Raw genomic sequence first — 12,399 nt, 5'->3', positions numbered from 1 at the left:
GTTACCTTCCGATTTAGGGGAAGTCTGCACTGAGAGGAATTTGATGCCTTAGGCCCAGGGAAGCAGGACTATCTTTTAATCTTAGTTCACAACCACTTAAACAAGGCACACCCCATGTGTCCTGTCTAGGCCTCCTGCTACGCTGTGTTCAAGTAATCACATCAAACAGGGAATCAATCAGATCAGTTCTGGCTGATTCCAAATGTCTTGGCTGAAAGGCAGTGGAGCTGTCCGTGGAGACTTGAAACGCATGGAAAAATGTTCAGGTGTAGCTTTCTTCATCTGCTTCTTCCATTCTAATCAGAGAGGCCCTCTGAGGATCAGAAGACAAGAAACAAGGGGATTAAAGAGTCCCTAAAGAACGACAGGGCCCAACCTGGATCTGAAGAGCAAAACACTTAAGCAAGCTCTGTCTGAGGAGTGAAGGTTAAATGACCCCAGGGATGAACCAGCCTGTTCTTAAGCAACTTCCTTGGTATGGAGCCAGAGGGCCAGATGCCCAGAGCCTGTGAATATACAGGATTTGAGGCAGACTGTTGCAGTTCAGAACCCTCTGTGCTTTTTAGCTCAGCCTTGGGAGAGTTTTATTTTTTCAAGTATATATTATGAAAGAGAACCTCTGACCTAGGTGTCCTTCACACAGAATCCATGCAATGATAAAAGAGATCCAGTAATCCAATGCTTTGAGATTAGTTCCATCACAGAGATAAAGATCTCAAATTGCAAGAATCATCAGAGTCTCAGTTTTATTTAATCATAGACACATTTCCTCCTGTAACTTTTTAAAGATGGTCTACATTTGAAAGGAATTAGGACAGAACTGCATCTTTGATCACCCCCAAGTCTCTTTAGGGGAAGTGATTTTAACACTTTATTTTTTAAATAGAAGTATAAATATGAAGCTGACAGTTTCCCAAATTTGGCAGTATAAACTTTATAATATCATGACATCCATATGAATAAGGGGCCTGATTTATGCGTAAAAGTGAGTCTCAGTGAATCAAGCGCACTTGAGTGAGGGGGTTTGTGTGTGTGTATGTGTGTTTTGTTTTTTTTTTTTTACATAACTTGTCATTAGTTTTAACTTTGCCTGGATTATAGAGATGAATCTGGTTGTGCAAGCTTGCCTATTGTTTATGTATGGCCAGACTTAATTATTACTTCCCAGGTCAATCATCACCATTTTAAATGGAAAGAAATGGCCTCAACCTTTGGGATGGTTCCCACAGAATTTATTATACGTAGCTAGGTCATGAGGTCAGGTGCATAGAAAGAATGACCACTGTATTGATGTGGGTAGAGGGCACAGAAAGTTGAATACAGCTACTTGGAAGAAGATAGAACTACAGAGATTTTTGTTTTAGAAATATTTTATGGGTGATATATGAATCAGAGACTACCTAGTGGTGGGAGTTTGACTGAAGACAACAATATGATTTCAAGTGAAAGCTCTGCCTCCCTGTGTCTTCATTGGAAGGCCTTTTTGAAATTTTCACCATTAAGTAATTCTGTATGGTGGAAAGCATTCTTAGCATTGAGGGCTGGCTTGTGTGTGTGTGTGTGTGTGTGTGTGTGTGTGAATCTTCCTTTAGCATCCTTTGAGACCTTTAGCATCCCTGAGTCTCTCCCAACTCATTATGGCAATAGAGTGACTCTGTAATGATAAATACTTACTAACTATGTAAGCCATTAGTAGAGAGCCATACATGGTCCAGACAGAAAGTCCATGGAGATTTTAATAGGGAAAGAGAAGAAAGAGGAACTTCAGATATGTGGTTGACCAAGTTGGGAAGATGTACTCACTGCTGTCAAGTCAATTCTGACTTGCAGTGACCCTGTAGGACAGCAGAGAACTATCCTTAGGTTTTCAGTCTGTAAGTCTTAAAAGAAGTTGACTTTCTTATGTGGAGTGACTGGTGAGTTTAAACCACTGGGCTTTTGGTTAGTAGTTGACTATTTAACCATTGCACCACTAGGGCTCTTTTTAGAAGGTAGAAGTTGTTGTTATTATGTGCCATCAAGTTGACCACAACTCATAGCAACCTTATGAACAATACGCTGGACCCTGACCTATGTTGACTTCATCTCATTGTCTCTGACACACTTGTCCCTATTGCCACAGTCCATCTCTCTCATCTAGGGTCTTCCTCTCCCACTCTGATCCTCTACCTTTTCAAGCATGATATCTTCCAAGGACTTGTCGCTCCTGGCAACATGACCAAAGTACGCGAGATGGAGTTTAAAAATCCTGCTGCAAAGGAGGTAGAGGTAATAGGTACTAAAATTATCTGTCGATGATCACCAGCAATGAAGATAACCAGCAACTAATCTTGTCTATGGGGACTTAACTATGGGGGAAGGGAGGGGTGAAAAACATTAATTATTATTATTTTGTAGTTGTTATTTTACTTCGTCACTCCTCTGTGACTTGTTGTTAGGTGTCATTGAGTCAGCTCTAACTCAGCAAATCTGTATAGAATAAAATGAATCACTGCCTGGTCCTTCACCTCTTCACAATTTCTTCTGTGAGTGAGCTCATTGCTGTAGCCATTTTGTCAGTCCCTCTCGTCAAAGGCCTTCCTTTGTCCCATTGACTTTCCACCATGCTTGATGTATCTTCCCAAATCTGGCCCTTCTTGATAACATGATGGCCTGAAGTATGTGGGACAAAGTCTCAACCTCCTCTTTTCTATGGAGCATTTTTGGCAGCATTTCTTTGAAGATAGATTTCTTTGTTCTTTTGCCAGTCCATAATATGTTCTATATTCTTCACCAGTATTGCAATTCAAAGACACCAATTCTTTTTGGGCCTTACTTATTAACTGTCTACCTTTCATATTCATAAGTAGTGATTTAAAAATAGTCTGGATTGGGTAAGACACATCTTTTTAAATGAATATTCTTGCCAATGTACATTGTTTCATGCATGTACAGTGTGTTCTATACAGTCCTTAATTTACATTATATTTTGTTCATTTTTATTGGTGCCCCCCCGCCCCCCGCTTACAATCATCCCACTAACAAATACTTTCATGAAAGTGTATAAGCTGGCTATGTCACGCCTCATGCCCTGATATCTCCCTTTTAGATAGCCAATTGCTGATTTGCCCATCCCTATCAATCCAGTACTCTATAGAAATGAGAACATCCCTTCTGTTGAAGGATCCTCTGTTCAATTTGTAAACTTTGAGAATCAGCATCTATAAGCATTGCCCAGTCCAGAGCAAGCCATCAGGTTGCAGCGATCAAGCCTAGCTCACAGTATGGGTCATCTTCTCTTCATCTGGTCAAGTCATCCCCAGCAATCTGTGGCCAGGTTTAAATGAGCATCAGCTGTATGCTCAGGAGTCCACACTTCTCCCTGCATTCCAGAGCTCTTGGTTTCCTCACTCAGTCCTAGCCTCCACATGGGGCAAAGTCTGGTCAACCAGCCAGGAGTCTTCAAGACTCCTTGCTGCTTAAGCCAACAACCCTTCCCTACTCATCCATGCAACTGTGCATGAGGTGGGTGGCTCTGCAGGAACATATCCAAGCTTAGTCCATTTCTCCATTGTTGAATTCCTCCCACTTCCACTCCTGTGGATCCAAATGGTCAATATGAGTGGGGATACTCCAACCTCAAGCCTTGGAGGTGAGGTCTAATGGGTGCCAATTTTATCCTGCCTCAGAAGCCAAACAGCTTGTTCCAGTTATAAATGGACAGGATCAGACAAATCTTAAACCTTAATATGACTTCTTTATTCTTTAGAACTTTAAAGGCTCTTTGCAGCAGATTTGATCAATGCAATACATCATTTGATGTCTTTTTTCCCCTGATACTTTTCATTATCACAGAACATGTCACCTGTAATGTATCCAAAGAGGAAATGAAGGGTGGTGGAAGAGAAGCAAAATTGGGAAAGGCTAGATGGTCATTTTACTTCTTTTTATTGCCCTTCTTATTCATAGCCAGGGTCAGCATGAGTTTTCTGAGTAGAATAATAAAATCCAGAAAGAGATCAAAGCAGTGCCAAATATAATTCTTATCTCCATTTTCAGCCTTTTCAATAGTGAGTAGAGTATCAAAAAGAACAAAGCCACACATAAGACCAGCTCCACACGCAAGCTGGCCTGGAAAAACCAAGTAGCTCCAAAGAAAAGGTTGCCTAGGGACGACAAGACCAACAGACTCAAGATACCCCCCAGGAAGAAGTAGCTCTGACATCTGGCATAGAGAGCACTCAAAGTGAAGCACGTGAAGATCATTGCTGTGCCCATGAAAGTGGTGGGAAGAATGCTGGGGTTGATGGAAATGCATGACTCCAAGACAGGGCACAGGTCAGCTCCTGTAAGGAAAGCAAAACTAGCAAGAAGGCCCAGTCTTTTTTTGCTCAGTTTCATAGGAATTAGGTGTTACCATCAGCCAAATGCTCAATCCCAGGGAGCCCAGGATGGAGAGCAGACCTGTCTAAATGAAGTGAGTGACCACATAGACATAGGCATCTGCAATCACCACAAGTAGACAAAGTACAAAGCCAGCCTAAACCTTCTTCCCACTGAAGATATACAGGATATCGGTAGAGACTAACTAGAGTTTTGACAAATCTATTTTCCAATTTTCAGCCAGCAAACAAGGAAGAGAAAAGTGGAGAATCAGTAACATCTCGTTGGTCAAAATTCAGTTCTTAGTTATATTTAACTACAAAGAAGGTTTGGGAATGTAATCAAGCACAAGTAAACGTCTTTCTGTTATTCTCTGCTTTTAGCCAAGAGTCATCTGACATCAGCAGTGATATTGGTTGTTCCACAGCCTTTTCTGAATTCAGCTTGAATGTATGGCAGTTCTCTGTTGACGTACTGCTCCAGTTGTTTTTTAAATAATCTTCAGCAATATTTTACTTGCTTGTGATATTAATGATATTTCTCAATAATTTCCACATTCTGTTGTATCACCTTGTTTGGAGGGGAATGGGAATTAATACAAATCTAGTCAATTGGCCAGGCAGCTTTCCTCCATATTTGTTGGCAGAGACTGGTGAAATTAACAGGATTGAATCTGTTTCCTAAAACACTTCAGTTGATATTCCATCAGTTCCTAGGGCCTTACTTTTTTTTTTTTTGCCAATTTCTTAAATGCAGCTTTAACTTCTTCTTTCAATACTATTTCTTGACCATATGCTACTTCCTGAAATGGTTTCACGTTTACCACCATTTCTTTTGGTACGGTGACTCTATATATTCCTTACATCTTTTTTGTTGTTGTGCTTCCTGCATCATTCAAGATTTTTCCCCTGGCCACATCTTGGCCTTAAACTTTAGTTCAGTGTTGGAACTGAAACTTTGAATTTGTTTTTCAGTTCTTTCAGCTTTAGAAATGCTGAGCATGGTCTTCCCTTATGGTTTTCTAACTCCTGCTCCTTGCACCTTTTATTATAAAACTTTGCTTTGACTTCTTGAACTGATATTTGAAATCGTCTATTCAGCTCTCTTATCTCATCAATCCTTGACTTTTTTTAGGCTACATTTTGTACATGTTTCAGAGTCTCTCTGACATCCATTTTGGTCTTTTCCTTTTTTCCTCTGTTTTTGTAATGGTGTTTTGCTTTCTTCCTGGATGATGCCTTTGATGTAATTTCACAACTATTTTGATCTTTGGTCATTAGTGTTCATTGGATGGTTTTCATATTGAGTTAAGATACACTCAAGGTCATATTTTGGTTCTTGTGAACTTGTAATTTTTTTTAACTTCACTTTGAACTTGCATGTTAATAGTTGATGGTTAAACATTTGCTGCATAAGAAAAAATATTATAGCCTTCAATATGGATTGCATATCAACATCAATAAGACAAAAATCCTTACCACTGGGCCAATAGACAACATCATTATATTGGAGAGAAAACAGAAGTTGTCAACAATTTCATAACCCACAATCAACATCCTCAACACCAGAAGTCAAGAAATCAAAGATGTATTGAATAAATCTGATGTCAAAGACTTCACCAAAATATTAAGGAGCAGTGATGCCAGTTTAAAGATTAGGTGCATCTGATTCATGTCATGGTCTTTTAAATTACTTGGAAGTTGGACTGTGACAAAGGATTATAGAAGAAGGATTGATGTCTTTGAGTTCTGATGTGTGAAAGAGTACTAAATATTCTATGGAACAAACCTCTTTGCCTCTTTGCCTCTTGGAGGCAAAGATAATAAAGCATCGTCTCACGTATTTTGAGCATGTGGTTGGGCAAAGTCATTCCTGGAGAAGGACAAAGCTGTCTTGCTTGGAAGGACGCAGGGTCAACGAAAGAGAGGAAAACCCTCAATGAGATGGATTGACATAGTGACTTTTAACAACAGGCTTAAGTATATCAGAGATGGTAAGGGTGCATAGGAGAGGGTGAGGTTCAGATCTAGTGTACATGGGGTCACAACAATAACAATAATGGCTTATGGAGTGTTCCACATAAAGTCCTTGACCTGGGCTTGACTGCGGATGTTGTACTTTTCCAACTTTTCTTTTCCTCAGATGGACTTCACCTGATGGAATCAAATTAATTCTATGTGTATGTTGTTGTTGTGTATAGTTGCTGTTTATGGTTGGTTTATTTTTTTATGTATTTACAATTAATAAAAGATTCTATGATGTACAAAATTCTATCATGTGCTCTCCAGCCTCATTTCTGTCACCAAGACCATATTTTCCAATACCAGTATTCCTTGTTTGTTTCCAAGTTTGCATTCCACTTACCAGTTTTATTATTGTATCTTGATTGCATGTCTGATCAATTTCAGACTGCAAAAATTGGAAGAAGTCTTCAGTTTCCTCACCTTTAGCTTTTTTTGTTAGTGAGTAAATATGAATAATGGTTTCATTAACAAATCTTCCTTGTATGTGTGCGGATAATATCCTGTCCCTCACAGCACTGTACTTGAGGATGGATCTTTCAATGCATTTTTTAAGAGGATGAATGGCACCCCATTCCTCTTCACTTTGTCATTTCCACTGTAGTAGATCATATGTTTCATTCAGAATGACCAACACCAATCTATTTCAGTTCACTAATGCATAGGATGTTAACCTTTATGCATTGCATTTCTTTTTTATTACAACTTCCTAGTTTTCCAATTTCCCTAGATTTGTACTTTTTATATTTCAGCCTTTAATACATGGTATAATTGTTAAAACATGGAATATAAGAAGTGTAAAACCAGGAATAAAAGAATAGAGTCTGGAAATATGAGGCCTTATAAAATAGGAAAAATGTACTACTCTCAATTTTCAAATAGTAAGAATAATACAGAAAAAGTTTATGGGTGACAAAGGCATTATTAAACATGAATTTGTATTTAGCTTTTTTAAAAAAAGCTATCATGAATGTTTTTAAGATGTAAAATATTTTGATGGCTGTAAATTCTGGGTTTCATTTTGAATCAAACAGCAATATTAGACCGCGTTTGCCCCCACATAGTGCTTTAGCTATCAATGGCTGCCAACAAACAATCAAATCACCCAGGATCAGCATAACATCAATTGTTAATTTTGCTTATAAATCTTTAATTTGCATATATCTGGATATAGAAGGCTTGTCTCTGTCCTGTTCTGTATCATGTCGAGTAGCTTGACTGGGGGGCAGGAGGATTTGCCTCCCCGATAACTCATGTGTCTCACAAGCAGGCACTGATGATGTGCTGAAAACCGAGGTCATTGGGTCTTCCTGCATGGCCCTCTCCATGTAGCTTAAACTTTCTTACACATTGATGGCTAGGTTCTAAGAGCAAGTTCCCTAAGAGCTTGCCAGTTGAAAGCTTTCTTGCCTTTTATAACCTATCTTGGAAATCACATGACATAACTGTCTCTTGACTCCATTGTCTGAAGTAGTCGCTGAGATCTGCCTAAGATCAAAGGAGAGAGAACATACATTATGCTTTTTGATATAAGGACAAAGCTCTCATTCAGACTCACTGCTGTTGAGCCAGTTCCAATTTACAGAGACCCTCCATTGGATTTTTGCTATAATTTACAAGGAGAGGAAACTGCTCACGCTCTAAGGAGCTGTTGGTGGATTTGAAACACCTTCTGTTGGCACAGCCTTTGGGTTAACAGTGCAACTCACTATATACTGTGCTACCAGAGTTCTCTGACAGAAGTCTAGTCCTCAAGTCACGTAAATGTACTAGACTGGAGATTGGAGGTTCAAATCCATTCAGATGTATCATGGAGGAAAAGTCTGGCAATCTTTTCTAAAAAAACCCAATCATAATCTGCCACTGAATAACTGGAACATGGTTCTACTCCAGTGCACACAGTGTTGCCAGAAGTGGTATCTGATTTTATGGTAATTGGTTTGTTCAGTCAAAGTTTTAGGTAGAGGATGTGGGGAGAAAACTGTGATTATGACTATTTGCCACAATGATCCTGCCGCAGAGTGATAGAGTTGCAGCCAAATTAATTTTAAACCCACTCTTCATTAAACAACCAAGAGGAATTTAATTTTTTTCTTTTTACTCTCTCACATAGCTGCAGAAGGATTAAAGGAATCAGTGAGTGATTTTTTGAGAGACCTAGAAGCCAGCAACGGAAGAATGTAAATTCTTAAAGTTTTAAAGCTGTTGCTTCCATTACTTACCAGATTAAGATGGCCTAAAACTTGGTCCACAGCTAGAACACAGTCTAGGGTAAAAAGAATCCTCTAGTAGTTCCAGGAGATAATGTAGAGAGAAAAAAAGAGTTGCTATTGCACAAAACAATGAGAACTTATGGCTATTCATTCAACAAGCATTCGTGGAAGGCCTCCTTTGTGTCAGACACAGCTTAAGATATTAAAGACTTAAAAAGGAGTGATTTATTTTTACTCTACAAATCACACCCAAGTGGGGTGAAAGTTGGGAGGTGAATAGAAAGACATCCATCCATACATACTATACATCCACCTAACTACCCATTCATCTACCCATATATCATATCTCCACATTACTATTGACCCAATAATAAAAATGAAAAAAAATGCTTATGGAATATTGAGGATGGTAAAATATCTCATTCTTCTTGAGGGAGTTATATGAAAAGGGAAGGAAATTTAACTTGAATAGTTACTTATCAAAGGTGACAGATTAGTTTAACAGCAGAGACAGAACCCAACCATCTTCCAGCTCAAGAATTCAGCACTCTTTCAGTGACAATTCCACCACTTTCGGAGTTGGTTGAATTGTGTTGTGTAGCCTCTAAGTGTATTAAGAGTTCAGCTGTTAATAATTTCTTTTGAAAATAGGTTCTCCTTTAAACCCCAAAGAATACAGCACAAAAAACTTAATTAGACATGTTAATAGAGCATACAGAAAACAGATTATCCTCAGATTATATAGAAATATCACTGGGTTTGGGAGTTTCTGGATTCTTTCAAAGATCCCCTAACATTACACCATAGATATATGCTTCCATTTTATTGCCTTGTTTTTTATTAGAAATATATTGAGGAAAACCATCATAACGCCCCAGAATGGGTCAAAAAACCCCCCAGAACAAAACCTAAAGTAAGGATATGAATGATTTGCCAATTCAGAAATTAACTAACTACATGGACTTTTTTTGTTGTTTTGTTGACTAACTCAATGGCTCATTGTCATCAAGCAGACACTGACTCATAGCTGACGCTCCAGTTGGTTTCTGAGGTTGCAAGTGGCACAGAAAGAGAGTGCCCATATTTTTCCCTATGAAATTACTGGGATTCAAACTGCTAGAGAGGTGTGTGCTTGACTTTGCAGCCAGCTCTGTACAGTGCCTGTAGATCGTGCCCCACATAATTCTGAGAACAGTTAGCCTGAGTATTGTTCCTCAGTCCACCCTTCTAGGTTTTGTGCTTTTGGTCTAGTGTTCTTCAAATCTGAAGAAGTAAAAAGAGCAATGGCAGCTAACTCCACTTAGGCAAAAGCCCAAGATATTACTGCTTACCTTCAAAGTGTCCCCAAATGGAAAACTTGTAGATGAAGTTTATTTTCATTTAAAGAAGTGGCATGTCACCAATGAAGATAATTTTAAGAGAAAAAGAAAGGTGCTATTAAATGCAACAAATAGAAACTAGGGTTGGCAACTCTTGTCTATGGAGTTGTTGTTGAGCCTGTGACACATAGAGACCCTATATACAACTGGTTTGAAGTCTGCCCTTCCTTGAGACAGTCTCACTGACTCCAACACACCTATCTCCATTGCCCTAGTTACTGTATCAATCCATCTCATCCAGGGTCTTCCTCTCCTGCATTGTCCCTCCACCCTTCTGAGCATGATGTCCATTTCCAAGAATCAGTCCCTTCTGACAACATGCCCAAAATATGTGAGATGAAGCTTCAAAATCCTAGCCTCTAAGAAAAAACTTGTTTTCACCTTCTGCAAGACAGACCTATTTGTTTTCTAAGAAGAAACTTGGTTTCACCCTCTGTAAGACAGACCTATTTGTTTTCTTGGTAGTCCATGGTATGTTTCAAAACTCTTCTTCAGCACCACAACTCAAAGGGGTAAATGTTTTTCTGTCATCCTTACTTATTGTCCAGTTTTCTGATGCATAGTAAGTAATTATGAAGACCATGGCCTGGATCAAGCACCTCTAGACTAGCATTGTTGCTTCTCAGTATTCCAGAGAGGTCCCTGAAAGCAGATTTACCTGATGCAATTCACCTTTTGATTTCCTGGATGGTGCCAAGAGTATTGATTGCAGAGCCAATCAAACTGTAACTGTTAACAACCTCAATCTCTACTCTGTCTATCATAGTGCTGCCGATTGGTCCAGTGGTGATAATCTGTCTTCCTGATGTTGAGCTTCAATCCATATTGAAGTCTACAGTCCTTGACCTTCTGCAGCAAGCACTTCAGATTCTCCTTAGTTTCAGCAAGCAAAGTTGTGCCAACTGCGTATTGTAGGTTGATGAATCTTCCTCTTATCCTGATGGCATATTCCTCCTCCTAAAGCCCAGCCCTGCAAATGATCTGTTCTGCATATAGACTGAAATAAAAAGAAATTAGAAATAATGGATTCATTTTATAGTTCCTTGTATCTGGAGTCTTTACTCGACCTAGATATACATCTGTCTAAATCTAGCCAGCCAGCAGTTTTCTGATAAAAAACTGATCTCCCATCTCATCTGTTACATACAAAATCACTTGTTCTCACATTATGTTCCTTCCTCAGCCTGTAACAGAAAGGGAGCTCAGAGGACCATCACCTCTCAATCATCTTCAAGTTGTAATTAATGTTACTTTTTGTGACAAGATGGGTACTGCTGGCCAGGTATGAGAATATGTTAATTTTAGTAGAAAATTCTATTTTTAAACATATTTCACAGTTTATACAGAGTGAGAAATGCTTAATTCTCACTGTATGAACTTCCAGATTGCTATATTGGGTGGTGCAGTTTTGAGAACCTTTGATGTAAAAATTCAGCTTTTTCCTCCAAATGGCTTGTAGTGGTAATAGTAATAGCAGTATATATATGGACCAGTTACCTGTCTCAGAATCTTAAGCAATTTCCCCATAGCTCCTGAGCCTATGCTTTTTGTAACATGTGTAACATAATGCTTGTTTGTATCCCCAAGTCTTTACTGGAGTTTATAGCAACTTTTAATTCACAAGGATTCTGATTCAGATGCAGAAAGTATTTATTTAGTGCTTTGATGGACTTTAATTGTGTAGATGCTACTGGTAAGGTGATATTTCTTTTAAAAATTTTGACATCCTCCGTAAAGGTATTGGATAATTTACTTAATGATTTTAAGATAAGCCTAAAGTTTCTAATGTGGCATAAATAAGATTCCCCCACCCCCGCTGTAACAAATCACCACAAAGTTAATATTTATTGCATACATGTCTCAATGACAGAAATCTAAACTCGAAGTGTTAGCTTGACTGCATTCTCTCTGATGGCTCTAGGAAAAAACAAATTCCTTGTCTTTTCAACTTGTAGGAGTCATCTGTGTATTATGCTTGACTCCCAGGCCTTTCCCCACATTTTCCTGGATTTTGCTTCCGCAGTCATATTATTCTGCTTCTCTCTTATAAACACCTTTGATTATAGTGACTCCACCCACACCCACTGACTCCACGTGAAAAACTCATTACTGTTGAGTTGATTCCAACTTGTAGTGACTCAGAAGAATAGATAACCTATAAACAAATAATCTATAAATACCTGAAAAATTGCTTATGTCAAGATTACAGCCAAAAATTTCCAAGAGGCATTCTGTTCTGTCACATGGAGTCACTATGATTTGGAAATTATTATTATTATTATTATTTATGGTATCTAGCAGAATCAGTCATGTCCAAAGTATGAGAAATACCAACTTTGCCACCAAGGTGCACTTTGACTGCACATTTTCTAAGACGTATCTGTTTATTTTTTTGGTAGTCCATGGGATAGTCAGTATTCTTTC

At 38.7% G+C, this 12,399-nt stretch overlaps 1 pseudogene; it reads right to left on the bottom strand.

Moving 5' to 3' along the window:
* Positions 1-3,916: 3,916 nt before the first annotated feature.
* Positions 3,917-7,711, bottom strand: LOC102858763 (annotated as a pseudogene).
* Between the last annotated feature and the right edge of the window lie 4,688 nt (positions 7,712-12,399).

This window comes from Elephantulus edwardii, unplaced genomic scaffold (assembly GCF_000299155.1).
Source record: "Elephantulus edwardii isolate Elephantulus edwardi_28Jun2011 unplaced genomic scaffold, EleEdw1.0 scaffold00065, whole genome shotgun sequence".
Classification (NCBI taxonomy): Eukaryota; Metazoa; Chordata; class Mammalia; order Macroscelidea; family Macroscelididae; genus Elephantulus; species Elephantulus edwardii.
The sequence above is the reverse complement of the archived record's forward strand: the minus strand, read 5'-3'. Positions and strand labels throughout refer to the sequence as shown.